The following is a 15,535-nucleotide window of genomic DNA, read 5'->3' on the forward strand; positions in this document are numbered from 1 at the left end:
AATAAACATCTGCACTCACCTCATCTCTTTTTTTAATGTTTGTTTTTTCTGCAGGAAAATAATAATAATAATAATAATAATAATAATAATAATAATAATAATAATAATAATAATAATAATAATAATGAGATGATGCTGAGTTGAGATGTCTTTTTGGAATTCTTGAATGAAAAAGATCTTACCACATCTTTCATTATGATACATTGCAGAACTCTTTCCCCTGTTTCCCAGTGAGCGACTGCGCTCTACATGGAGGAAGAAGAAAACTTGATTTTTTTTTGGATTTGGATTTGTAATTGTCCATTTTTATGGTAAGTTATATCAGTAAAATAGTAAACTGCTAATGTATATATGAAATGAAATCTATTTAGCCGATTGAATACCTCTGTCATTCCTCATTTGGCTGATGTTGATGTAGACTGGTTCAGATTCCTGAAGGTCGGAGCGCACTGAAATAGCTGCGAACACACCAAGAGTTACAGTTTTAAAAAAAAAGATATGGAACGATTCCATCATGTACTGTGAAAAGAGAAAAAACATAAAATGTAGGCCTACAGATTTTTTTTTTTTACCTGACATTCGTTTTCTGTAAAAGTAATACAATAGAGCTCCAAGCAGAATCCCAGCAAAAAGAGGTAAAACAGAGGATACAGCCTTGTTGATTGCTAAAAGAAAATACAGATTTTATTTATATTAATTAAATTAGTTTTTTGACTTTTCTCTTCCAGTATTGTTTGAATAAGATCTTCTAGAATATTTACATTGTATAGTGGTGGTCAAAATTGTTGGCACCCCTGATAAATATGCCACTAAATCAAACGTCTCTAGCCGCATATCATAGGCCTACATATAAAATGTCACACACTGTGCAAAAGTATTATTGAAAACTATTGAAACCTACTAATTCACTGGCTTGTCATGAAACCTGTACTAGCAAACCTTATTTAGCATTACATATTGATTACTTCAATACTGTAACGTTAGTTACCGTTATATCTTACTAGCTATTTATTACTTATAGAAATTAAACATCATATAGTTACATTACATCTTGTAAAGTAGCCTATACAAACAACAATGTATAATATGTAAATGCATCAAATAAAATGTTGACCTCTGTCCTGATTATATAATTTAAATAAATTCATATTCTTAGGGATTCAATAGAGAACACACTTTTTTCTTTTACTGAGTTTAATTTTTGACAGAACTGTTGCAATTATTTATTTTGACAACTAATTTAGAAAGTCTTTACTGTACTAACATTTAGTCTTTACTTTTTCAGTTGCAAGGTTTAGAAACAGTCCTTAAAGACTAACTCAGAACTGTTGAAGAGTTAATTGATTATATAAAATTCAAAGAAGATTGAATAATTTAGGCTATGTAGTTATCTGCATGTCTCATCCATGAAAGATGCAACAATGGAGAACAAGCGATTGGGTTTTTGAGAACCAGAACCAAGCTGACTGAGCAGGTTAAACTTTAGCTATAGTGTAAGCCCCTTGCCTGGAGGTGGGGAATAACACTAAGAAATTGTCAAATTCACTCAGTACTCCATGATCTAATTCACTATACTATCTCAATTACAATTAAGTACTGTATTTATTTGTGTTGTAGTCACTAAAACAGTCCAGTATATAATAGTCAAACTAATTTTTATGTTGAAATAACAAAGATTTCTGTGCCACCGCAAAAAGATGGCTGGCCCCTGTCCGGCCACCCCTAAAAAAAAATCCTGGCTCTGTCACTGTGTGACAGCAATGTCTCGTAATATAAAAGTAGTGCGCAAAACAGAAAAACAGCGCAAGATAAAGTAGAACGTCAGAACAGTGATGGTGAAGGGGAAAAGGAATCACCACCATGTACCGGTAGGTTGTGATACAGCAGGCTAGCAGCCTAGATATGATAGTCTATCAAAATAATTAACTTCTTTTAAACTTCACAACTTAGTTGAACTCCCAGTAGTTAGCTAGCCACCACCACACTAGAGCTGTGGAAAAGCTGATACAAAAAGTTGTAATAAAAAATTTGATACAAAAAGTTGATACAAAAAATTCTGCATAGGCTACATGTAATTAAATAGGCCTTATCATACGTTTCCTATGATAATCTTAAGAACATTTTGAGACGCCATCAATATAAATGTGTTTTTAACATACTATCTCTGTATTTAAAAAATATATATATTATATTAAAAGCACATTTTAGTTCCTATTCATGGTGTCTTTAAGTACCTGGAAGTGCACTTTTTTCACTTATATTTGTGTATTTTATATAACAGACCTATAGATTTGGATGTTTTTAAATACCATTTATTCCTGTAAAATAAAAGGCTTTGTGATTAAAAAGATTGAGTAAAATTGAGAATGATTCAATGACAAATGCATATTTAACAGTCACTTGTTGCCACCTGGTGGGGTAAAAGGGGTGGGACCATAACTTTTAACGATTAATTATGCAGTTCCAATGGATGAAGGGCCCCTCATGAGGTAAAAGCCCAGGGGCCCCTTATAGTCTTGATGCGGCCCTGATTACATGTATTGCAAAATACATAATGTTTTGAGGACCAAGTTTGTAGTCAAAGTATGGGCAGGCCATAGTCAATGTAAATCATATTGCTGCTGTTTCGTCCGTACCAGTGAATACCAATAACTGTTTATCCGCTAGTAGCCCTGTTTGATTAGCCTGCGCGTTCACGCCGTTGTAATGGGGGAGGAGCTGTGGAGGGAGGGCTGTAGTGCAGCAGAGAGCAAGGGGAAGTGACCTGTGAATTTTAGCTACTTGTTCAAATTTTCAGGCTAAGTCAACGTTTTCTAAAAACTCCCTACTGCAGCTTTAAGGGAAATTGGCTTTTTCTTATATTTATACTCCTTGTTTTACTTTTAAAAATTTACTTGAGTAGAAATTAAAAATACTCTATACTCTAAATTAGAGATTATGAGTGTTTTTCTTTAGAAAACGTTTACTTCACTGCAGGGGCGTAGCCATCTTTTCAGAAGTGAGGGGGACAGAAATGTCGTAATGCCATTTATTAAGTTTTGGACCAATATAATTTATCGCATCTCTTGCATTTAATTGGGCAAGATATCAAATACACTGCTGAACAATAACCACTCATTAATATCTATATATAACATTATTCTCCTATTTTTTGTGCCAATTTTATGATTGGGTTATATACTACAAACACTTGTGCATTAAGACTCCATAGATTTTATGCAATGTAAAAAAATATATATATTCTGATGGTACACCATGCTGTTCTCTATGTGAAGATATAGTAAAGTGTAATTTATTCCTGTGATAAAGCTGAATTTATCATCATTACTCCAGTCTTCAGTGTCCTATGATCCTTCACTAATCATTCTCATATGAGGATTTGATGATCAACAAACATTTATGATTATTATCAGTTGTGCTGCTCATAGTGCTGCTTATTTTTTTGTGGAAACCATCTAAACATTTGTGGTAAAATTAAAAAAGAGAGAAATTAATACTTTTGTTGATCAGACATGCATTAAATTGATCACAAGTGATATTTTTAATATTACAAAAGTTAATAATTTAGGCTATCATGGTTTCCACAACATTTTTAAGCTTCACAACTGTTTTCAACACAGATAATAATCATAAATGTTTCATGATTATAAAATCCTCATCTGAGAATGATTAGTGAAGGATCATGTGGCACTGAAGACTGGAGTAATGATGATAAATTCAGCTTTGATCACAGGAATAAATTACTATATATTCACATAGGAAAAAAAGCTGTTTTAATTTGTAATAATATTTCAAAATATTACTGTTTAACTATTTTTGATTACATAAATGCAGCCTTGGTGAGCAGAAGATACTAAATATTAAAAGCTGCATTATTCAGGCTACTTTATTTTCAATAAATAGCCTACATTGAGATGACTTGAAAAACACACATAAAGCATATATTTTCGCAATCGTCTGATTGTCGTCGTCACGTTTCATCATCATAACGATTGTTTTCCTTCAGCTGCAGCTCCAGCGTGACTGGATATTACCTCTACGAATACACTTTTGGACTTTTTGTGAGAGAGCGCCCTCCTCATATTTAGATTCGAATAAAATTACATGTCATGCATAGATTATTTTTTGTCTCTGTATTTAAATCTTGATGTAGGCTATTCACATTGGTTTCTATGTAAATACACTTGCCCGTGACCTCAATAAGCGCGCTATCAACCGATATTAGAGAAGGCTGTCTTTAGCGTCCCTGTTACCTTGCCCGCCCCCGCGCAGGGTAACGCTGGTTCGAATCCCGCTCGGAGCGGGTCGACTAGGATCGGTGAGACCCAGTAAAAGTGCGGGGGACGAAAATACATTTTATTAAAAGTGAGGGGGACACGTCCCCCGCGTCCCCCGCGTAATCTACGCCCATGCTTCACTGCATTCCAAAGCATAATAAATAATGTCATACTTTTTACTGCATTTCATAAATAAAAGTTCTAGTACTTTCTTGCTTGTACTCAAGTAGCCTACAATTTTGAACACTTTTACTTGAGTAGTATACAGCACTACATTTTAACATTCTTAATATTATTAAATAATATTCAATATGAAATGTGTTGCTGTAAAAAGTACAATATTATGTTTTGGAATGTTGTGAAATAAACGTTTTCCAAAGAACGTCCAAAGAACACTGATAAAGTACATATACTTGGAAAAACAAAATTACTTGGAAAGTAAAAATACTTACTTTCCGCCTCTGATTACCTAGGTTTTTAACAGTTGATGTACCTGATACTGATGATACTGTTGTACTTGGATCATGAGTAGTTGATGTTTCTGTTGATTCTGTTGTACTTGGATCTTTAGTTGATGAGGAGTTGATTATAGGGGCCAGAGCTCTGAGTGTATTCTCAGTAAAAACGGCACACTGCCAGCGCAGCAGGTCTGTTTCATTGCCGGAGAGATTCACTGTGAGTTGTAACTTCTTGTTTTTCTCAGTCATAATTTGCTGTTTTCCCAGCACTCCTCTGTTCCCCTCCATCCTGAGCCAGGCCAGCGTCACTGAATCAGTCACTTCAGAAAGCTCACAGGTAAGAATCACTGACTGATTCCTCAACACACCGTCAGGAGGCTCCACTGAGACTGAAACCAACAATAACATTATTTAAAATCTACTGCTTTGGATGTCTAATGAATGTGTTTAATATTATTATTGATTGACTGATTGATATTTGCAAACCTCTGATGGTGTGTAGTATTGTGGTTGTGAAGATACCAGTATTTGTAATACACCTGTATGTCCCATTATAATTAAAGTTCACAGGTGAGATGTGAAAGATAAAACCTTTATTATTAAATGTGGTTGAAGAAAGTCTTCCTGGTTGAATCGGTCCTTTTACTTGAACTTCTCTTCCTTTTTCAACTGCTATCAGATCAATCTGTGAGTTAGGCCTTTGCTCCCAGGTCCACCTCCTGCTCTCGTATTCCTTCATAGATTTGCAGATCAGTAATAAATCACTATTAGAGCTTTGTCTGTAAATAACTACTTGTTTGGAGTTCATTGGAATATTTCCAGTATATGAATCTGGAAAGACAACAGGTGAATTTCAGTGAATACATCTCAGTTCATACAATTTAGTTTTAAACGTATTTCTGAAAAGCACAGTTAACATTTAAGCTTTTTTCATTTGAAGTTTGACTTTTTAACATGTATTTAATTTGACTTTCTGCACATTCTTAATTATAAATTAAGTATATTACTTTATAGTGTTCTTAATGAAAATATTATAGATCATTATTATTTAGGCAAACAACATATATTTAATGTAAAATAATAAACTTACTTGAACTGACATCAAGAGTGAAATTCCTAACAGTTTCTACTTTTTCACCTTCCATCAATCTACAGTAATATTTCCCTTCACTATGTTCATCAACGGTGTGTAAGATGATGTAGGCAGAGTTGTTGTACAGTAGAGTGGTGTTAGATGTTTGTTCTCCATCTTTCTCCCACTGCAATGTTGAGGATTCAGACAGGAAAGAGACGTCACATCGCAAAGACACTTCAGATCCACGCAGGACTTTAGGAGATGGAGTATTAGAACCGATTGTTAGAAATGTTGATTATGTTTCTAACATTTAGGCCTATAACAAAATTTACTATTACTTAAAAAAAAGTGGTATGGAAACTCAACCAACCTTCCTTTTGGGGAGTTTGAATATATTCTGAGAAAGAAAAATAATTAAAATTACATTGCAGTACAAAATCCACAAACTCTGCTCGTACATCAGGCGAGGACTTTCCACAAATACAATATGTGTTCAGCAGGATTTTCAAAACATTTAAACAAAGAGAAGCTAAACACTATTTACTATCTACAGTAATGTAGATAAATGAGCATTGATAAATGAACCACTATTTTGGATTGTCCAGTTGTTAATCACTGACATAGACAGAGACATGTTGAAGTATCTGCTGATGTTTAACACAGATTCTGTGCCTGTATGAGTGATATTTATGGACTAACATTTTGTTGTTGTTGTTGTATATTTTACTTTAGTTAATTTGTTTTTAATTAAACTGTTGTATACATCTTTAGATAGATTTGATTATTAAGGAAGTTATAAAATCTACAGATCACTGTACTGTATAAATTATCATATTTAAAATTATTTTAAAATAGTTTAAACATTATTAAATTATTCCATATTTTATCGATTTCTAATTGGTTTATTGTGTAGAGTAAAATAAAAAATACAGCACAAAAGAATATAATTATCTTGACAGAATATTTTATCAACTGGTTACAAAGTGAGACTTACCGATAGCGTGGAATCGGGAACAAAATCCACACAACAAAATAAAGATTTTAAAAGGTGTAAGTGGCATTCTTCTTCTTTCCTGTGTCTCGGACAGAGTAATGCAGGCTGAAGAGTTTGATGAAAGAACTAGCCAGTAAATGTTAATGGGCGGTGCTATATTCAGAAATCTGTCTGTCATAGAAAACAACCAGCACATGAATTTTAACCAAAATGTCCATGCAGAGAAATGCTGTACTATCTAGCACTATTTTTTTTTTTTTGCAGTGATAAATGCAAAAGTTTGAACAAATGTCTAAAAATCTAACTCATAAGAAATAAATCATGCTTTTGAAATCTTCTGTTTGTTCATGGTTTTAACAGCTCTAATAAACCCATTTTAGTTTATCATGAAAAAGTAAAAATGTTTTAGACTGGTTTGCACGATTGGCTAATTTCCAGTGCAGGAAATGTTTTTCTAAGCGGAGCTATCTTGAGGTTTGTCTCAGGCACACACATCTGTGATCTAAAGTGTGATCAACCTCACAAAGTTTACTAAGGAGGTCTATTTTTGAAACTCAGTTTATTTGTAGGCACATACTAATCTACAAAATATTGGTAATTTCTACTGTCATTGCCCATTCAGAATTATTAATTTAATTTAACCTGCATCTTGTTATTGAAAGTAATTATAATAATAATTTAGTTAAACAATAGATGTCAATATTAATATTAATATCATGCAGTCTTGATTGCTGGAGGGTTATAAGCACTAGCCTTTGTTAAGCTACATTGAAATAATGTTTCGTAAAAAAGCATTATAAATTGTGCAAACAAATTGAACTGAACTGACATTTTGTGGCCCAACAATTCCCCCATTCCCCAAAAACCTTGTCACAACCTGCCACTAAACAGCCTTCTTTAGGAGATACAATTTGGCAAATTATGAAATTATATATTTATATAAAATAAACAAAAATATCATAGGGATCACACTTTAGACTATGGTCCAATTCTCACTATTAATTAAGACTTTTGCCTTGAAAAAACTCCTAATTACTGCTTATCAAAAATGTTGGTATATTGTTAGGATTAAGGATGTAAAATATGGTCATGAAGAATAAGGTATTCAAATGTGCTTTTTTTATATATATATATATATATATATATATATATATATATATATATATATATATATATATATATATATATATATATATATATATATATATATATATATATATATATATATATATATATATATATATATATATATATACTAATAAAAAGCCAATATGCTTGAAATATTCATGATTATTAATAGCGTGAATTAGACCCTAAACTAAAGTTTTACAGATTTTGGATTTATTGAAATCAATAGTAATCACTTGCAATTTAAGTATATTTCTTTTTGCATTAGTTAAAATATTTTTGCGAAGCTAAAACATTGGTTACACATTATTTTAAGGTGGCGTACAGTAGTTATATTGTACTTACTCAAAGTACTGAGTAATATTAATGAAATAACTTCATGTTACTATAGAGTTATGGTTAGGATTAGGGTTTGGTTTAAGGTTAGTTACATGTAATTATGCATCATTTACAGTTATTACTATAGTAAATACATGTAGTAACGTGTAACTATGTCACCTTAAAATAACATTTCACATCTTTGTTTTTTCCATACCAGGAAATTCATTTAGAAGAGTTGAGTGTAAAACCACATGGAGGTTTCATTCTCGTGCAAGCATATTGATTCAAGTCTGATTATGCGCATGTGATATTTTTTTTGCATTTGTTTTCTCATACGCAAGTGAAACCCAAAGACCCTTTGCTTACAGATAGAGCACACTCACAATCTCACTTGAGCAACAAGATTTATTCATCTTAATTCATTCCTAATATACCAAAATAATGCATGACTGCTATTGTTAATAAAATATTCAATTTCTTTTTTTTAATTACATTTAATAGCAAAAAAAGGAAAATACAAGGTTCTGTACGTGAATTCCAAAGTGTGACGGCTCACTGTGCTGTACTAGCTGAATAGACGACTGTAGTATTGCAGTCCAACATATCCTGTAGAGATGGAGATATGCAAGATTAAAGAGTGCACTTTTGCTGGAAATCTCAAATCATGCATGATAGAAATGCAAATCAAAATGAAATCTGAAATGTTTATGAAAGAATGTTTTTCTCAGCTGACCTCTGAACTTGCATAATTGGTTTTAAACAAGCTGTCAGCTCCTGGAAATATATAATCATAGTCACAGATTAAGCATTGATTTGTCATTGAGCTTAATGTGCAATATTAATGTAGAGACAAGCCAGTGTCTCTAAGGCAACCCAGTTGATTTAGCAGTCACTTTATTAACTATTTGCTATATGCAAAAAATGTATAGGCCTACAAGTATGCTCTTTGTACTTGAATGGAGACAGACCAAAACCTGATCAAATATCTTTCAGGCTGATCAAGCTTGCATGTACTAGAAAAAAAGTATAATGTCTGATTAATAACTGAACGTCTACAACAAGTACTCCCATTTTTAACTAACATTTTGAATGTAAAAGTTGTGTCCCACTTAATTATCTATGGAGCGCCTTCCCCTTGTACTGTCTCTGAGACCAACTCACCTGTTTTTCGCTGACGTTTAAGAGCCAGAAGTCCCAGCAGCAGAATCAGCACACAGCCAGATGCCACAACGATCACCATCAGAGGACTGTCTTCTGCAGAAACATGTGGAGCCAGATAATTACACCAACACTGACCAGTGTCATCACGACACAGAGACAAATCACTATCTGTATGCTTAAAATATACAAGCTAATTCTGAGTTTAGGTGAACAATACTGTATACTAATGGTGAAAATATATTACCTGGGTTTGTTACAGTTGATTCTGTTGTACTTGGATCTTTAGTTGATGAGGATTTGATTATAGTGGCCAGAGCTCTGAGTGTATTCTCAGTAAAAACTGCACACTGCCAGCGCAGCAGGTCTGTTTCATTGCCGGAGAGATTCACTGTGAGTTGTAACTTCTTGTTTTTCTCAGTCATAATTTGCTGTTTTCCCAGCACTCCTCTGTTCCCCTCCATCCTGAGCCAGGCCAGCGTCACTGAATCAGTCACTTCAGAAAGCTCACAGGTAAGAATCACTGACTGATTCCTCAACACACTGTCAGGAGGCTCCACTGAGACTGAAACCAACAATAACATTATTTAAAATCTACTGCTTTGGATGTCTAATGAATGTGTTTAATATTATTATTGATTGACTGATTGATATTTGCAAACCTCTGATGGTGTGTAGTATTGTGGTTGTGAAGATACCAGTATTTGTAATACACCTGTATGTCCCATTATAATTAAAGTTCACAGGTGAGATGTGAAAGTTTAAACCTTTATTATTAAATTTGGTTGAAGAAAGTCTTCCTGGTTGAATCGGTCCTTTTACTTGAACTTCTCTTCCTTTTTCAACTGCTATCAGATCAATCTGTGAGTTAGGCTTTCGCTCCCAGGTCCACCTCCAGCTCACGTATTCCTTTATAGATTTGCAGATCAGTAATACATCACTATTAGAGCTTTGTCTGTAAATATCTACTTGTTTGTTCATTTGAATACTTCCAGTATATGAAGCTGGAAAGACAACAGGTGAATTTTAGTGAATACATCTCAGTTCATACAATTTAGTTTTAAACGTATTTCTGAAAAGCACAGTTAACATTTAAGCTTTTTTCATTTGAAGTTTGACTTTTTAACATGTATTTAATTTGACTTTCTGCACATTCTTAATTATAAATTAAGTATATTACTTTACAGTGTTCCTAATGAAAATATTATAGATCATTATTATTAAGGCAAACAACATATATTTAATGTAAAATAATAAACTTACTTGAACTGACATCAAGAGTGAAATTCCTAACAGTTTCTACTTTTTCACCTTCCATCAATCTACAGTAATATTTCCCTTCACTATGTTCATCAACGGTGTGTAAGATGATGTAGGCAGAGTTGTTGTACAGTAGAGTGGTGTTAGATGTTTGTTCTCCATCTTTCTCCCACTGCAATGTTGAGGATTCGGACAGGAAAGAGACGTCGCATCGCAAAGACACTTCAGATCCACGCCGGACTTTAGGAGATGGAGTATTAGAACTGATCGTTAGAAATGTTGATTATCTGTCTAACTATAACAAAATTTACTATTACTTTAAAAAAAGTGCTATGGAAACTCAACCAATCTTCCTTTTGGGGAATTTGAATATATTCTGAGAATGAAAAACAATTACATATAAGAAACATTGCAGGACAAAATCCACAAACTTTGCTCGTACCTTTCAGAATCCTTTCAGAATTGTTTGCTTTGTATCTTGCTAGTGAGTCTTTTTCACTATATCCCCTTTATCATGCTCTCGGGGGTTCGTAGAGCAGAATTCTTAATCCGGTATGTATAGGCTGCTTACATACATTTATTGTAAAAGTTGCTTATAAAATAAATTTTTTATTGAACCCGTCCTTCTTCAGGTTAATACTGTACGTCCACCATTAAGTATATCCAATTTAAATTTGGAAGCAATGTTCTATTTAAAATGTCACACTTACTATTTATCTAATAGTTTAAATGTTTTTTCATACATAAAAATATATAGATGGATTTAAGGGAGTCCCCAAAGGTGCATCATATCTGGGGGTCCTTGGCATCGTAAAGTTTGAAAGCCCCTGATCTACACTATAAATGAACCATTATTTTGGATTGTCCAGTCACTGACATAGACAGAGACATGTTCTACTAGTTAATTTGTTTTTGTTTTTTATTTCAACTGTTATATACATTTTTAGAATTTAAATGTGATTAATTTGGAGTTTAAATGATAATGTTTAAAATTAGTTTTGAATAGTTTGAGCGTTATTAAATCATACCATAATGTATCTAATTAGTACACTGTAAAAAATAATGATCTCCAATTGAAAGTTTTGTATGTGACTGATCACATCTATATTTTTCATTTGGCCAAATTGAATGTCTGTGAATTGATGCAATTTAATTAAATGTGATCAGTCACTAAAACTTTCAATTGGAGACCTGATTTTTTAATTTTTTAATTTTTTCAGTTTATGTGTTGTGTGGAGTAAAATAATAATAAAAGCAACATCTGCTGTCTTTTTAAAATATTCTATCTTTCATATTTGACATTTACATTAACATGAAAAAAATGATTGAACTATCAATCAGAAAACAGAAGGCATGATATATAACTGATTGCCCCATATATCCCTTCTAGAAATGTAAGATCTCGCAACTTTGGCCTACAGTAGCCAGAGTTAAAGGGTTAATTCACTCAAAAATTTAAATTCTGTCAATAATTACTTACCCCTAAAACCACCGTTCATTTTCGGAAAACAAATGAAGATATTTTTGTTGAAATCCGATGGCTCAGACAGGCCTTCATTATAACCAATGTCATTTCCTCTCTAGACCCATAAAGGCACTAAAGACGTTACAAAGCCCATCTCACTACAGTGATAGCCTAAGTGTGTTATCCAGGGTTTTCCTTGTTTACTGGTGATTGTTTATTTGATTGTTTTGCTCTTTACTTCTTTGTGTTTTATTCTTTGTATTTTTACTTTGTAAAACACTTTCGTCAGCATTGGCTGTGTTTAAATGTGAGTATATGAGACCTATACAAGTATACAAGCTAACTTTTTTAATCTATTAGTAGTTAATTTGTTTCTGTATATAAAGTTAAACTGTTATATACATCTTTAAATAGATATTTAATATAATTTTGATTATAGATTGGAGATTAAATGATAATGTTTAAAATGTATAATTTGAACATTATTAAATCATACCATAATTGATACATTTCTAATTAGTATGTATGTTTCTTAGAGTAAAATAAAAAAGAGAAAATAATTAAAATAACAGAATATTCTTCTTTTTGCATTATCACTTGGTTAAAGACTCACCGATAGCGTGGAATCGGGAACAAAATCCACACAACAAAATAAAGATTTTAAAAGGTGTAAGTGGCATTATTCTTCTTTCCTGTGTCTCGGACAGAGTAATGCACTCTGAAGAGTTTGAAAAAAGAAAAAAAAGAACTAGCCAATAAATAATGGGTGGTGCTATAGCTAGAAATCTGTCTGTCATAGAAAACAACCAGCACATGAATTTGAAAGGGATAGTTCACCCAAAAATGAAATTTGATGTTTATCTGCTTACCCCCAAGATGTAGGTGTGTTTGTTTCTTCAGTAGAACACAAATGAAGATTTTAAACTCCAACCGTTGCCGTATAATGCATATCAATGGTATGTTTCTATCAGAGTCACTATGAGAGTAAAAAACACAGACGAATCATAGATTTAGATATCATCATGACCAGGGATCATATACATGTCTATCTTTAGAGACCAATGCCTGATATCCAACAGATATTAGTGAGAAGCAGAGAGACTAGCTCTCCCTGAATAGCGGTTAAGCTAGGAAAAAAGTCGATGGTGTGAATATGCCCCGGATGTGCATCCCACAAATCTCCATCAACTGCAAGATGCTATCCTATCAATATGGGCCAACATTTCTAAAGAATGCTTTCAGCACCTTGTTGAATCAATGCCACGTAGAATTAAGGCAGTTCTGAAGGTGAAAGGGGTTTAAACACAGTACTAGTATGTGTTCCTAATAATCCTTTAGTTGAATATATATATAGATTTTCATAGATTTTTACTTTTGCAATTGAGCAAGTAGGAATACAAAAATTATATTTACTGTCATCTCCCGTTCAGCACTATTGAAGTTTAGGAAATGTGAAAAGAGTCAGTTTCAGAAATAAAAAACTTTACCAGACAAACCGCACAAACTTTGTTGGTGTTACGCTTGGTTTACAAGGGCAGAGTTGAGGATCTAACAGCAAGAACTTTATTTATCAATAAAGCAAAACACTCGGGTCCACTAGGAACATGCTGGAGAACAGATAACTAAACCATATAAAACTGATGAGAACAAACCAAGAACAGGGGAATAGTTTTCAAAGAATACATCATCTCAGACTTGACACACACATGAGCATAGCATGACTGCTCTTTTACTCACTGCAGTATTCACAGACAGATGTAACACTGGAACATTTTTTTCTTCCAGGAAACACATAACTTTGCAATATAATAAATTAACAGCATTAAAATACGAAAACACAAAATACACATCAATAATTACAACAAATAATGTGGAGACTGAAAGGAACGGTAAGGGTAAAGGTAAAGCGGGACTGATGATTAATCAATAAGAAACCATAGCAACCAAGTACACAGTCCTTGACATTGAGAAACACCTAGGGACTGAACACATTTAAACAAACAAAATCCAAATAACCAAAACACAGAAAATAGGCCTACACAACATCAGGCGTCTTTTTATTAACATTTATTATAGTTGCAACTCAATATTTTTTCTTTTATCTGACTGTTGATTAGTTTAAACATTTGTTGCAGTTTTCCACTACAGGAAATAGGCTACTGTACTATAATTAAAAGTTGTATGTTATGAAACCACAATGAGGTTTTGATGCAAACATATTGATTGACGCTCAGAGATAGTGTCGGTGTTAGATTTTTGTTTTCCCATTGCAAGTGAAACCTAAAGACCCTTTGCTTACACAAAACAAACCTAAAATTCACTTAAACATATAAATGCTTCACAAGTCTTACTTTTTAATACCAAAATAATGATTAGAAAGGTATTAATACAGGATTAATTTGGTGTTTTCATTTCCATTTAATAATAAAATCAATGGAGTAAAATTATATACATTAATTTCAGTGTGAACCCAGCAGGCACAGCTATGACGTCAGATTGACGTTGGACCCCCCAATTTTTTTACGGTCTATGGTCAGACGTTGTATTTTGGTTGAAAATGAAAATCGCGTTGACGTCAGAACCCATCGTCATACTGTGCACAAAATTCCCTAATGTTATCACAGCAGTTCATACAGCCAAACAAATCTTTAATATATCAGGAAAAATATTTGCAGCTTTTTCATTGGTCTTCACAAAGATCACAAGCATTTTTGTACTATTTTCAAAACACAACAAACAAAACTCTGTGAATTGATGCAATTTAATCCACAGAAATTCAATTTAGCCAACTGAAAAATGTATATGTGATCAATCACTTGAAAATTTTTAAATTGGAGACCTGATTTTTTTTTTTTTTTTTTTAACAACTAAACTCGTAATTAAAGAACTTTGAGGAACACAATTAAAGAACATGAAAAATGTGTATTTTCATTCATGTATTTGTGTATCTACAGCTGATTTTTTTTATTAAATCAACAGAGAACACTTGTTTTTTAAATGTTAGTATTTATTTTTGATAAATGTATTAATAGAATAAACTGCAGTGCTTCATTATGCAGTGAATACTGAACTGTTTTGCCAACATAAGAGTGTGTTTAGTTTGCTGTGTTAATAGTTTTGAGAGGAACTACATTAATTTGGAGAAATGTGTCAAATCGATTGAGAAAAACTGTAAAAGACCAAAGGATGACGGAGCTGGATCAGATCCAACACTGGATTGTGGATTGTAATGGCGACACATCCTGACATTTGGTCCCCACAATATAAACAAGGACACACACACACAAAACTCAAATATTTGCACGTTTAAGTTATTTTTATTTATTTACTTATTTTATTTTTATTTTTTACTCTAGTTTTCTACATATATTTATTCATTTATTTTAATTTTATCATTCT

The 15,535-nt window shown here is 32.7% G+C and overlaps 1 long non-coding RNA gene across 1 annotated transcript; it reads right to left on the reverse strand.

Moving 5' to 3' along the window:
- Positions 1-569: 569 nt before the first annotated feature.
- Positions 570-5,527, reverse strand: LOC137076090 (uncharacterized). Its single transcript, XR_010905197.1, has 3 exons — positions 5,222-5,527; positions 4,771-5,124; positions 570-665 (listed from the first exon to the last, which is right to left on the reverse strand). It is a non-coding gene; the product is annotated as an uncharacterized lncRNA (long non-coding RNA).
- Positions 5,528-15,535: the final 10,008 nt, after the last annotated feature.

The sequence above is a fragment of the Pseudorasbora parva genome, chromosome 5, assembly GCF_024679245.1.
Source record: "Pseudorasbora parva isolate DD20220531a chromosome 5, ASM2467924v1, whole genome shotgun sequence".
Taxonomy (NCBI): domain Eukaryota; kingdom Metazoa; phylum Chordata; class Actinopteri; order Cypriniformes; family Gobionidae; genus Pseudorasbora; species Pseudorasbora parva.